Genomic DNA, 12,430 nt, shown 5'->3' with positions numbered 1-12,430 from the left:
GTGGTTGCCCCCAAAGTGGCGACCCTGAAGCGAGCATTGTCCGAGGCCGAAAACAAAGTGGCCAAGGAGCACACCGAGCGGGAGAAACAAGAGGCACGAGTGGGCGAGGTGCGACAAGAGCTCCAGGCTCTCGTGAAGAAGCACGAGACTTTGGAGCTTGACTCGAAGACGCAAGAGTCCGAGCTTGCCGTGGCCATCGAGAGCACAAAGCATGCCAAGGCTGAAGCCCCAAAGGCCCTCCAGGAAATTGAGGCAATGAGGAAGATAGCGGCGGGTAAGGCATTCATTATGCAAAGCAAGCATGTGAAAGTAAATTAGTTGTTACTTACCCGAGTCCGGAGCTCTCCAGGAGCATTTGCAGATTTGCCCCGCAGCATGTCGGATGCCGCAAAGTACTACCAGGCCGAGGAGGGAAGCTCGACGGAGAAGTTGTTCTGGTCTCAGTATACTGGGACCGAACACCTGATGCCTGTGAGCGACCAGCTAAAGCAAATGGTTGAGTTGCACAAGGCGGCTGAACAGGCCATGAGGGGCCATATAGTCTGGATGTGGCCTGGCGACTCCTTTCCCAACAGCTACTTCGGCCTGGTGAGGCGGCTTGTGGATGCCTGCCCATGGATGGAAGTCATAAAGCAGTCCATCTGCATCGAAGGTGCACGCCGGGCTTTTTCCCGTGAGAAGGTGCACTGGGCCAAGATGGACGTCGAGAAGCTGGTGAAGGAGGGGCCGCCACAGGCAAGGAGCATCGCCACCCTGAAATATATTATGAGGGTGTCCTGAAGGGTGCCCGTCTTGTGGCGGACGAGTGTGCGAAGGATGTAATTTTTGAATAAACTTGCTCATGTGATCCTGTATTATGAAAACTTGTTCATGTGCGTTATGCAATGCTTGTTTGAATTTAAAATATTACCTTCTGTGCGGCTGTTTATCAAATCTGAGAGATGGCCAGTCATCGGCTTCTGCCCCCATGCCACGAGTGCTGGGGTGTTCAGGATAAATCTGAGCACTCTTTTTCCCATTGTTGGGTCCTTCGAGGGAGGTGCTCAGCACAATGAACAAGGCAATCAGACTATAATGCTTTATCACTCTCACTTAGCCATAGAAGTCTACAATTTTAAATTTTGGCGAAGCCCCTAGTATTCGGAAGGCCGAATTCGGGGTGCTATACACGCCTAAGCCGGACAAAGCCGACTCCTCGCCCTAAGCGGCATAAGTCTTTAGGGACTCGAGACCTCTCGAACAGTGACCAGCTCTCGCCTTATCATGACAGTCAGTTTTAGCTTTCTCTACTGAGGTGCTTGCCCAGATGAACCGGGGCACAATCGCAGTAGTTCTCCCAGTGCTACCTTAGCCGATATAGCGGAACGTAAGGTACCAAAACATGGGAGCCGGGCAAACCCAAATATTGACCCAAGACATGATTCGGAGCTAATGCATATAATGCTATAAGTTCGGGGTGCCGCATTGTTTATATATATATATATATATATATATATATATATATATATATATATATATATATATATATATATATATATATATATATATATATATATAAGAATGGAGAGTGCGGTAATAGTCTAGTGCTATGCATTGTTTATTCAAAAAGGTGCATCGAAGCAGAATGATACAAGTAGTGCGATAAGAAAAAAGTAGGACTATTTGACATGTCCCCTCCAAGGGCAAGCTGAGGAATGGTATTTAAAGCAGGTATTTCACTCGTTATCAGAGACCACCTAGGAGTTCCGTGGTGCGACGTAGCTTTCTGCCTCCTTGGTTGTTGTATCGTGTGTCCGGCAATCATACTGCCGGACGGGGTTTCCAGAGAGTAAAGTCCTGAAAGAGAGAAAAAAATAACAAAGCGGGAAGCCCCTAGTGCGGTTGAGCCTCGTTTTGGGGCGTGCCATAGTCGTGCCCCCACCTATGCCCATGGTATTTTCAATGCGTAATTATGTACGCGTGGCACGGATGTCGCTGTTTGGCTGGGACTGGGGTGGGGGCCGCATTGCTATGCGAACTTGGAACGTGCCAGGAGGTCTTGTTGCAGATTACTCCGGGCGCGCTTGACGGTGTCCGGGTGTTTAATCACCGAACTGGTGGATTGCCTGAAGAGGCTGCTTTGTGCTTCTACTGCGAGGGCTGCAGTGTGCTCCTCCGTGCAGAGAGAGCGCTATGTGTTTCCATTGACTGTGATGACCCCCCGAGGTCCAGGCATCTTGAGCTTGAGGTATGCATAAAGCGGTACCGCATTGAATCTTGCAAATGCGGTTCGCCCGAGCAGTGCATGATAGCCACCGCGGAACGGGACTAAATCGAAGATTAACTCCTCGCTTCGGAAGTTATCCGGGGATCCGAAGACCACTTCCAGTGTGACTGAGCCTGTGCAATGGGCCTCTACACCTAGTATGACGCCTTTAAAGGTCGTTTTTGTGGGTTTGATCCTTGAGGGGTCTATACCCATTTTGCGCACTGTGTCCTGATAAAGCAGGTTCAGGCTGCTGCCCCCGTCCATAAGGACTCGAGTGAGGTGAAATCCGTTGATGATTGGGTCTAGGACCAGTGCAGCGAATCCGCCATGACGGATACTAGTGGGGTGGTCCCTGCGATCGAAGGTGATCGGACAGGAGGACCATGGGTTGAACTTTGGGGCGACTGGCTCCAACGCATATACGTCCCTTAGCGCACGCTTCCGCTCCCTCTTGGGGATGTGGGTTGCGTATATCATGTTCACCGTCCGCACTTGTGGGGGGAACCTCTTCTGTCCTCCGGTGTTCGGCGGCCGGGGCTCCTCCTCGTCATCGCTATGTAACCCCTTATCTTTGTTTTCGGCATTTAACTTGCCGGCCTGCTTGAACACCCAACATTCCCTGTTGGTGTGGTTGGCTGGATTGTCGGGGGTGCCATGTATTTGACACGAGCGATCGAGTATACGGTCCAAACTGGACGGGCCCGGAGTGCTTCTTTTGAATGGCTTTTTCCGCTGACCGGGTTTAGAGCCTATGAATCCGGCATTGACTGCCTTATCCTCGGTATTGTCGCTGTTGATGCGGCGCTTGTGTTTGTTGCGACGTGACCTGCCATTGATATCCTTGGTATCCGTAGTACCATGGTTCTTTGATATGTTATTGCTTCGAGCCAGCCAGTTGTCCTCTCCCGCGCAAAAGTGGGTCATGAGTGTCGTGAGGGTTGCCATAGATTTCGGCTTTTCCTTGCCAAGGTGCCGGGTGAGGCACTCGTCGCGGATGTTGTGCTTAAAAGCTGCTAGGGCCTCTGCATCCAGACAGTCGACGATTTGATTTTTCTTTGTCAGGAACCGTGTCCAGAATTGCCTGGCTGATTCCTATGGCTACTGAATTATGTGGCTCAAGTCATCGGCATCTGGTGATCGCACATAAGTGCCCTGGAAGTTGTCAAGGAATGCGGATTCCAGATCTTCCCAACAGCCAATGGATTCTGCTGGCAGGCTGTTGAGCCAATGCTGAGCTGGTCCTTTGAGTTTGAGTGGGAGGTATTTGATGGCGTGTAGATCGTCACCGCGGGCCATGTGGATGTGCAGGAGGAAGTCCTCGATCCATACCGCAGGATCTGTTGTGTCGTCGTATGATTCGATATTTACGGGTTTGAAACCCTCTGGGATTTGGTGATCCATTACTTCGTCTGTGAAGCATAGGGGGTGTGCGGAGCATCTGTACTGGGCTATATCGCGACGCAGCTCAAATGAGTCTTGTCCGCTGTGTTCGGCCCGGCCGGATTTACTTTTACTGTATCCGGCGTGACGGTTATCGTCTCGCGTAGTGGCACGTCCCCGTGCCTTGACATTTTTATTTGAGTGACGTCGAGGTGCGGGCTGAGCTTCTGGCTGAAATGCCTCTCTGTCGTGGCCATGAGGTGGCCGATCAGCCGCGTCATACGCTGGAGATGTGGGTTTTAATGCTTCCTCCTCCAGTTGGGGTAGCAACCTGCGCTTTGGGTAACTCTTGGAGGGGCGTTCGAGTTCATATTCCTCGGCCGCAAGGACTTCAGTCCATCTGTCAGCTAGCAAATCTTGATCAGCTCAAAGCTGTTGTTGCTTTTTCTTAAGGCTATTTGCCGTGGCTATAAGCCGGTGCTTGAAGCGCTCTTGCTCGACGGGATCCTCAGGCACGACAAATTCGTCATCATCGTGGCTTGCCTCGTCTTCGGAGGAGGGCATGTAATTATCATCCTCCGCCTCTCCATCTGCCGCTCTCTCGGGAGGGCTGGCTTCTCCATCCTCCTGCTCTAAATCTTGCTGGTGGGGATTGTCATCATCTTCGGCACTGTCCGGAGTGCTATTATCTCCTGTGTCGGTATCACCGCTTTTTCCTTGGCGAGACTTAGAGTGGCGCCGCTCACGTCGGCGCTTGGGTTGCTTCTTGGAGGGGTCATCCTCTGCTGTCCCGTCGCCATTGCCTTCTTTGGGTGTGTCCACATATATATATCATACGATGAGGTGGTTGTCCAGTGCCCTGTGGGCAGTGGTTTATGTTCGTCTCCTGCATCATCATCCATACCGTCGATGTCTTCGGAGTCGAAGTCGAGCATGTCGGTCAAATTGTCGACAGTGGCTACTAAGTGGGTGGTGGGTCGGCGGCGAATTTCTTCGTCATCCGCATCCCAATCCCGTCGGACATAGTTCGGCCAGGACTCTCCTAACAAGGAGAGAGACCTTAATGAGTTTAGTATGTCGTCGAAGGGCGAGTGCTGAAAGATATCCGCGGAGGTGAACTCCATGATCGGCGCCCAGTCGGATTCGATAGGCACAGGCGCGGGCAGTTCGGAGTCCGTGGCCGGGGAAGAATCCGGCAGTTTGGCGTCACGGCTCTCGTGAAGGGTAAGGTCGATACTTGGCTCGATCGCCGCTGAGAATGCGGCCTCCGTGGCGGGGTCTATCCACCCGTCCATGGATGGCGCAATTGGCTCCGAATTGAGGGTCGGAGCGGTTGCCGGTGCGGTCTCCTGAACACTGTCCGATAGTAGAGCTAAATCATGCTCATCGTGACCGTGCGGCGCACTCGGCAGGGGCTCGAATCCGTCGAAGATCAAGTCTCTACGGATGTCGGGCGTGTAGTTTAAGCTTCCAAACCTGACCTGGTGGCCAAGGGCGTAACTCTCGATCTTCTCCAGATGGACAAGCGAGTTGGCCCGCAGTGCGAAGCCGCCGAATACAAAGATTTGCCAGGGGAGAAAAGTCTCACCCTGGACTGCATCGCTTTCCATGATCGAAGGAGCCATCAAGCCTAACGATGACGACACAGAGGAACTCTCAATGAAAGCACCAATGTCGGTGTCAAAACCGGCGGATCTCGGGTAGGGGGTCCCGAACTGTGCGTCTAGGCGGATGGTAACAGGAGACAGGGGACACGATGTTTACCCAGGTTCGGGCCCTCTCGATGAAGGTAATACCCTACGTCCTACTTGATTGTTCTTGATAATATGAGTAGTACAAGAGTTGATCTACCACGAGATCGAAGAGGCTAAACCCTAGAAGCTAGCCTATGGTATAATTGTTGTTGTTGGTCCTACGGACTAAATCCTCTGGTTTATATAGACACCGGAGGGGGCTAGGGTTACACAGAGTCGGTTACAAGGAAGGAGATCTACATATCCGTATTGCCAAGCTTGCCTTCCACGTCAAGGAGAGTCCCATCCGGACACGGGATGAAGTCTTAAATCTTGTATCTTCATAGTCCAACAGTCCGGCCAAAGGATATAATCCGGCTGTCCGGATACCCCCTAATCCAGGACTCCCTCACCCACCATCCCTTTGTTGATAATGATGCATATGTAGTTAGTTCTGATGTAAGTCTTGTTGGGTACATTGGTACTCACGTTTTCTTAATTTATGTTTTTGCAGAGAGACTTCAGTCTCGCTAGTAGTTCTGTGTGGAATTCGGCGTTTAGCTTGATACCTCAGCTACCATCTTGTGCCCTCGGCATGATCTGGTAGATAGTCAGGCTTCTTAGCCTTTTTCATTTGTAGATGTCTGTACTTAGACATGTTAAGCTTCCGCATGTTCTTTGACTTGTATGCTCTGAATGTTGGGTCATGAGACCCATGTTTGTAATATCTCGCTCCTCGGAGCCTATTGAATAAATACTTTGAGTCATAGAGTTATGTTGTGATGCCATGTTGTATTTGCACATATCGAGCATATTGTGTGTATGATTTGAAATGCTTGGTATGTGTGGAATCCGACAACCTAGTTGTTTATCCTTGGTAGCCTCCCTTACCGGGAAATGTCCCCTACTGATTCCGGTGAGCCATGGTAGCTTGCTACTGCTCTGGAACACTTAGGCTGGCCGGCATGTGTCCTGCTTCGTTCCTGTGTCTGTCCCTTCGGGGAAATGTCACACGACGTCTCCAGAGTCCTGTTAGCCTGCTACAACCCGGATTCTCCGGAGTCCTGTTAGCCCAGCTGCTACAGCCCGGATTCACTCGCTGATGACCGACATGTTCGTTGCTGGGTCATGTATGCCCGTCCCTGTAAGTTAGTGCCACTTTGGGTTTACGACTAGTCATGTCGGCCCGAGTTCTTTGTCATATGGATGCTAGCGACACTATCATATACGTGAGCCAAAAGGCGCAAATGGTCCCGGGCCAGGTAAGGTGGCACCCGTGGGAATACCGTGCGTGAGGCCGCAAAGTAATATGATGTGTTACATGCTAGATCGGTGTGACTTGGGATCGGGGTCCTAATAGAGGTGCTCTGCATTTATGTTTGGTGGTCTCAGAAAGGGCTAGCGAGATACCATTATTGTCATATTATATCATGGTTGTTTTGACAACGTGTTGCTGTTTGAGATATCTTATTATTGCTTGCTAGCTAATTATGTCATTAATATGAGTCATTATAATCTTTAAGAGTTATTGTCGACATGGTTAGTTATAATGCTGGCTGAAAACCTGGTTTCTGTTTAAGCTTATTTTGCAAACAAGAGCAAAAGAGTTCATAAAAGTTTTTTCTTTCTCACTTTCAGTTTATCAACTAAATTGCTTGAGGACAAGCAAAGGTTTAAGCTTGGGGGAGTTGATAGGTCTCCAACGTATCTACTTTTGTCATGCTTTGCCTCTTGTTTTGGACTCTAATTTGCACGATTTGAATGAAACTAACCCCGGACAGATGCTATTTTCAGCAGAACTACCATGGTGTTGTTTTTGTGTAGAAATAAAAGTTCTTGGAATGGAATGAAACTTCATGAGGATTTTCATATAATAAATGAGAATTTTTGGAGCCAAGACCTACCGGAGAGGGGCCCCTAGGTGGGCACAACGCACCAGGTCGCACCCCCTCTCCTGGCGCGCCCAGGTGGGTTGTACCCACCTGGTGGCCCTTTAGACCTCAACCCTGACACTATAAATTCCTATTTTCGAAGAATCAGGGAGAAAGAATTATCGCGATCCACAAGACGGAGCCGCCCCCAAGCCCTGTTCTTCCTCGGGAGGGCAGATCTGGAGTCCGTTTGGGGCTCCCGAGAGGGGGATCTTCATTCTTCGTCATCACCAACCCTTCTCCATCGCCAATTCCATGATGCTCCCCACCGGGGGTGAGTAATTCCTTTGTAGGCTCGCTGGTCGATGAGGAGTTGGATGAGATTCATCATGTAATCGAGTTAGTTTTGTTAGGGCCTGATCCCTATTATCCACTATGTTCTTAGGTTTATGTTGCTATGACTTTGCTATGCATAATGTTTGTCACTTTAGGCCCGGGTGCCACGATTTCAGATCTGAACCGTGTTATCATTATATCCATGTTCTAATTCCGATTGATACGTCTCCGTTGTATCTATAATTTTTTATTGTTCCATGCCAATATTCTACAACTTTTATATACTTTTGGCAACTTTTTGTACTATTTTTGGGACTAACATATTGATCCAGTGTCCAGTGCCAGTTCTTGTTTGTTGCATGTTTTTGTTTCGCAGAAAGTCCATGTCAAACGGAGTCCAAACAGGATAAAAACTAACGGCGATTTTTTTAGAATATATGCAATTTTTGGGAAGAAGAATCGACGCGAGAGGATGCCCGAGGGGGCCACGAGGCATGGTGGTGCACCCTGGGCCCTCGTGGCCAACCCGTAAGGCGGTTGGTGCCCTTCTTTCACCACAAGAAAGCCAATATCCGGATAGAAATCGTGTTAAAATTTCAGCCCAATCAGATTTACGGATCTCCGAGAATATAAGAAACAGTGAAAGGCCAGAATCTGGAACAAAGAAACAAAGAGAGACAGAGAGGCAGATCCAATCTCGGAGGGGATCTTGCCCCTCCGCCGCCATGGAGGCCATGGACCGGAGGGGAAACCCTTCTACCATCTAGGGAGAAGGTCAAGGAAGAAGAAGAAGAAGGGGAGCTCTCTCCCCCTCTCTTCCGGTGGCACCGGAACGCCGCCGGGGCCATCATCGTCACCGCAATATTCACCAACACCTCCGTCATCTTCACCAACATCTTCATCACCTTCCCCTATATATCTACAGCGGTCCACTCTCCCGCAACCCGTTGTACCCTCTACTTGAACATGGTGCTTTATGCTTCATATTATTATCCAATGATGTGTTGCCATCCTATGATGTTTGAGTAGATTTTTGTTGTCCTACCGGTAATTGGTGAATTGCTATGATTGGTTTAATTTGCTTGTGTTTATGTTGCTATCCTTTGGTGCCCATCATATGAGCGCGCGCGCACCATAGGGTTAGTTGTATGTTGATAGGACTGTGTATTGGAGGGCAAGAGTGACAGAAGCTTCAACCTAGCATAGAAATTGATGCATACGAGATTGAAGAGGGACCAATATATCTTAATGCTATGGTTGGGTTTTACCTTAATGAACGTTAGTAGTTGCGGATGCTTTCTAATAGTTCCAATCATAAGTGCATAGAATTCCAAGTCAGGGATGACATGCTAGCAGTGGCCTCTCCCACATAAAACTTGGTATCGGTCTAGTAAAGTAGTCAATTGCTTAGGGACAATTTCGCAACTCCTACCACCACTTTTCCACACTCGTTATACTAAATTTATTGCTTCTTTACCTAAACAGCCCCTACTTTTTATGTACGCGCTCTTTATTATCTTGCAAACCTATCCAGAAACACCTACAAAGTACTTCTAGTCTCATACTTGTTCTAGGTAAAGCGAACGTTAAGCGTGCATAGAGTTGTATCGGTGGTCGGTAGAACTTGAGAATATTTGTTCTACCTTTAGCTCCTCGTTGGGTTCGACACTCTTACTTATCGAAAGAGGCTACAATTGATCCCCTATACTTGGGGGTTATCAAGACATTTTTCTGGCGCCGTTGCCGAGGAGCAATAGCGTGGGGTGAATATTCTCGTGTGTGCTTATTTGATGTATCACTAAGTAATTTTTATTTGTTGTTCTAAGTTGTTCTCTATCTTTAGTTATGGAACACGAAATACCAAAAAAAAGGTTTACTTGCTACTCACGGAGATGGGGAACCTCCTAAAACCCTCGATGCTCATTATGTGAAAGATATTATGCACTACTATAATAATCCTGAGAAAACCCCATTCAATTATATAATAGGAGACACGTTGGATCAACATTAATACTTTAGGGATTATCGCTTGACTCAAAAAGGGAAACTATTATGGGATCAAATAAATATGTTGCATTGGTATGCTCGGCAACTATGCTTGAGATATGATTATACTTGTTGCTCTAGGATGAAGGCCCCACACCTTCCCTTTTCATGCAATTTTAATGATAATGAAACCTAAGCTTCTTATGCTAATGGTATATATGATTACTATGATGTGGAATGAATAGAAGAATTTGTTCCTTTTAAGGGTGCTTGTGAAATTGAATATTTGTTTAAAGAGTTTGAAGATTTTGATGATTCAATTTATAGACCTGAAAATTTAGCTATCCTTAAATATTGCTATGATAATTATAAATACAATTATGATATTGATGAATTTATTGAGAATAACTCCGTCGTCCAAGAAAAGACTAATATTTTGCAGGTGTCGGATTTCGGGTTCTGGCAGACCCTTGAGGTTCGAACACTGGGGTGCGCACGGAGATTTTTCCTTCTACCTACCTGCACCCCTCCGCCTCGCTAAGATCTAAGCTATGGAAAGAACAGCACAAGAGACACAGGGTTTATACTGGTTCGGGCCACCGTTGTGGTGTAATACCCTACTCCACTGTGTGGTGTGGTGGATTGCCTCTTGGGCTGATGATGATGAGCAATACAAGGAAGAACAACCTCGCGAGGGTCTGTTCTTGGCTGGGGGGATGAACTGCTAGGAGGAGTTTAGTCGCCCTTCTCTCTCTCTCTCTTCTCGATTCTCTCTCTGATTTCGATCCGATCTCCCCTACCCTGTGGGTGGCTAGTCCTATTTATAGGCAAAGGCCCTGGGCCTCTTCCCAAATATTGAGCGGGAAGGGCGCCAACAATTGGCCATTTTGAAGGGGAACATCTGGTACACTTATCCTGACTAAAGTTGGTCCTCGCCTGCCAAAGGCTCTGGCTGTGACACTGGCTTGGGCTCCACAATGACTTCCTCCCTGCCGTTGGACTGGTCTTGGTCTCGTTGCACCGAAACGGGTGCCTTTGCTTGATGCTCTCGCCTGCGCTTGCTCCCTTTGCACCAAAGAGGAAAGGAGGACACTGCACGGTTGGCGCCCGCCTGGCGCCTTTGGTCGTCATGGCTTGTGTCACGGGCACCTCGCGAGGTACCCCGCCTTGATCTCTCCGCCTCCTCGCGAGCCAGCCTGATGAGGCCGTGCCTGAGGAAGCTCCATGTCGTCCGCCCCGCGAGGGTCTTGGGTCTGTGTTGATGAATATGGGCCGTGCTGGGCCCCTCCTCGAGCCACGCCGCAGGCCGCAGGCAGGCAAGTCTGGGGACCCCCGTTCCCAGAATGCCGACAGTAGCCCCTGGGCCCAAGGCGCGTCCGGACTTGGCCGTGCAGGGAGGTGAAAGGGCAAGGGCAAAGTGTCGCGGCTAACAGCCTGCGGCCTTGGGTGCCGCGTGGCGGTTGACTGGACGTGGGCGCCTCGGCAACCGTGTGAGTTGATAAGGGAGTGGCATCTGCCTAGGCTTTGCTTTTTGCTTTCTCCGGTTGCTGCTCAGATCCCCTTTCTTGCGCCTTTCCTTCCTTCCTCCAAAATTTCCAGATCTACTTCGACCGCGTGACCTAGGAAGCCATGGCGCCTCGTCAGTCCCCGGCCGGAGCTTGGTACTCGTCTGCCCTGGACTCACCGAACGTGTCTGAGGCGAGCCTCGCCTGGTTGCGCCGGATGGCAGCGGCGCAGGGCATCGACGGGGCGAAGGTGTTCAAGGCCGGCTCCGCCACCCCTGAGGGCCAAGGGAGCACCTTCTATCCGTTCTTTGTAAGCGCCATTGCTGCTGGCCTGGTGCCTCCCTTCTCGGAGTTCTTCTTCTATGTCCTCCGCCATTATAAGCTACAGGCTTTGCATCTCCACCCCAACTCCGTCCTTCTCCTGGCAATCTTCGCCTATTACTGCGAGGCTCACGTTGGGGTGCAGCCCTCAGTGGCCTTCCTGCGCCACTACTTCTACCTCCGGACCTCTCGCGGTCCTGCTTCCGCGTGCGCGAGCTTCATCGCGTACGGTGGCGCCATTGCCATTTTGAACCCCGGGAAAATGATTGAGGGAATCAAGAGCAAGTGGGTCTTGGCAGATGCTGGGCGCATCCACCCTCGGCTGATCTTGCCCACGGAGCAACCCACGAGCTCCAGCGATTGGGGTCGAGCGGAGCTCCCGGACCGTCGTGCGAAGCTGGTGTTGGAGAAGATGGACGCGGATCTGAGGCCGGCCAACATGGCGGCGGCGAAGCTGACCGGCGAGTCGCTGCTGAGGTAATTCCTGGAGCACCAGCTGGCTCTGCTTCGGCAGTACTCACTTCCGATGTGGAGGCCCCATCCGAGCCCCGCGGCCTTGGCCGACGAAGATCTGGGTGCGGTCCTCCAATCTCTGGTCGGGGGCGATGTGGCGAGGTTGGAGGGCGCTCCTACGCCCTTGTTCCTCCGCGACAACTAGGAGCAGGTAGTGGAGTCCATGCCCGTCTTCAACGGGGAAGGGCCCGTGCCCATGGAAACTCCGATGACTCCAGCAAAGAGGAGGAAAGAGGGGAGCGGGAAAAAGGGCCTGACTCCGAGGCGACTGACGGAGAGTCGAGGGCTCCCCTCCCTTGGCGCAGGCCCCGCGCTCTCCGCCTCTCTCCGAGCGATGACAACAAGGATGATGACGAGCAGGGCGGCGGGAGCTTGCCCCCGAACCCGAAGAAGGACAGGACCGGGCTGATCTCCCGCGGGTCTGCCCCGGCCCCAAGGCAGACCGCAGACACGCCTTCCGCTCCCAAGCTTCCCAAGGTTGACCCTTCCAGCCGGCTTTCAGGCTTCAAATTTGGCCAGAGGCTGCCTGAGCTCACT

The sequence above is a fragment of the Triticum dicoccoides genome, chromosome 7A (assembly GCF_002162155.2).
Source record: "Triticum dicoccoides isolate Atlit2015 ecotype Zavitan chromosome 7A, WEW_v2.0, whole genome shotgun sequence".
NCBI classification, from domain to species: Eukaryota; Viridiplantae; Streptophyta; class Magnoliopsida; order Poales; family Poaceae; genus Triticum; species Triticum dicoccoides.
This window is presented reverse-complemented; position numbering follows the sequence as displayed.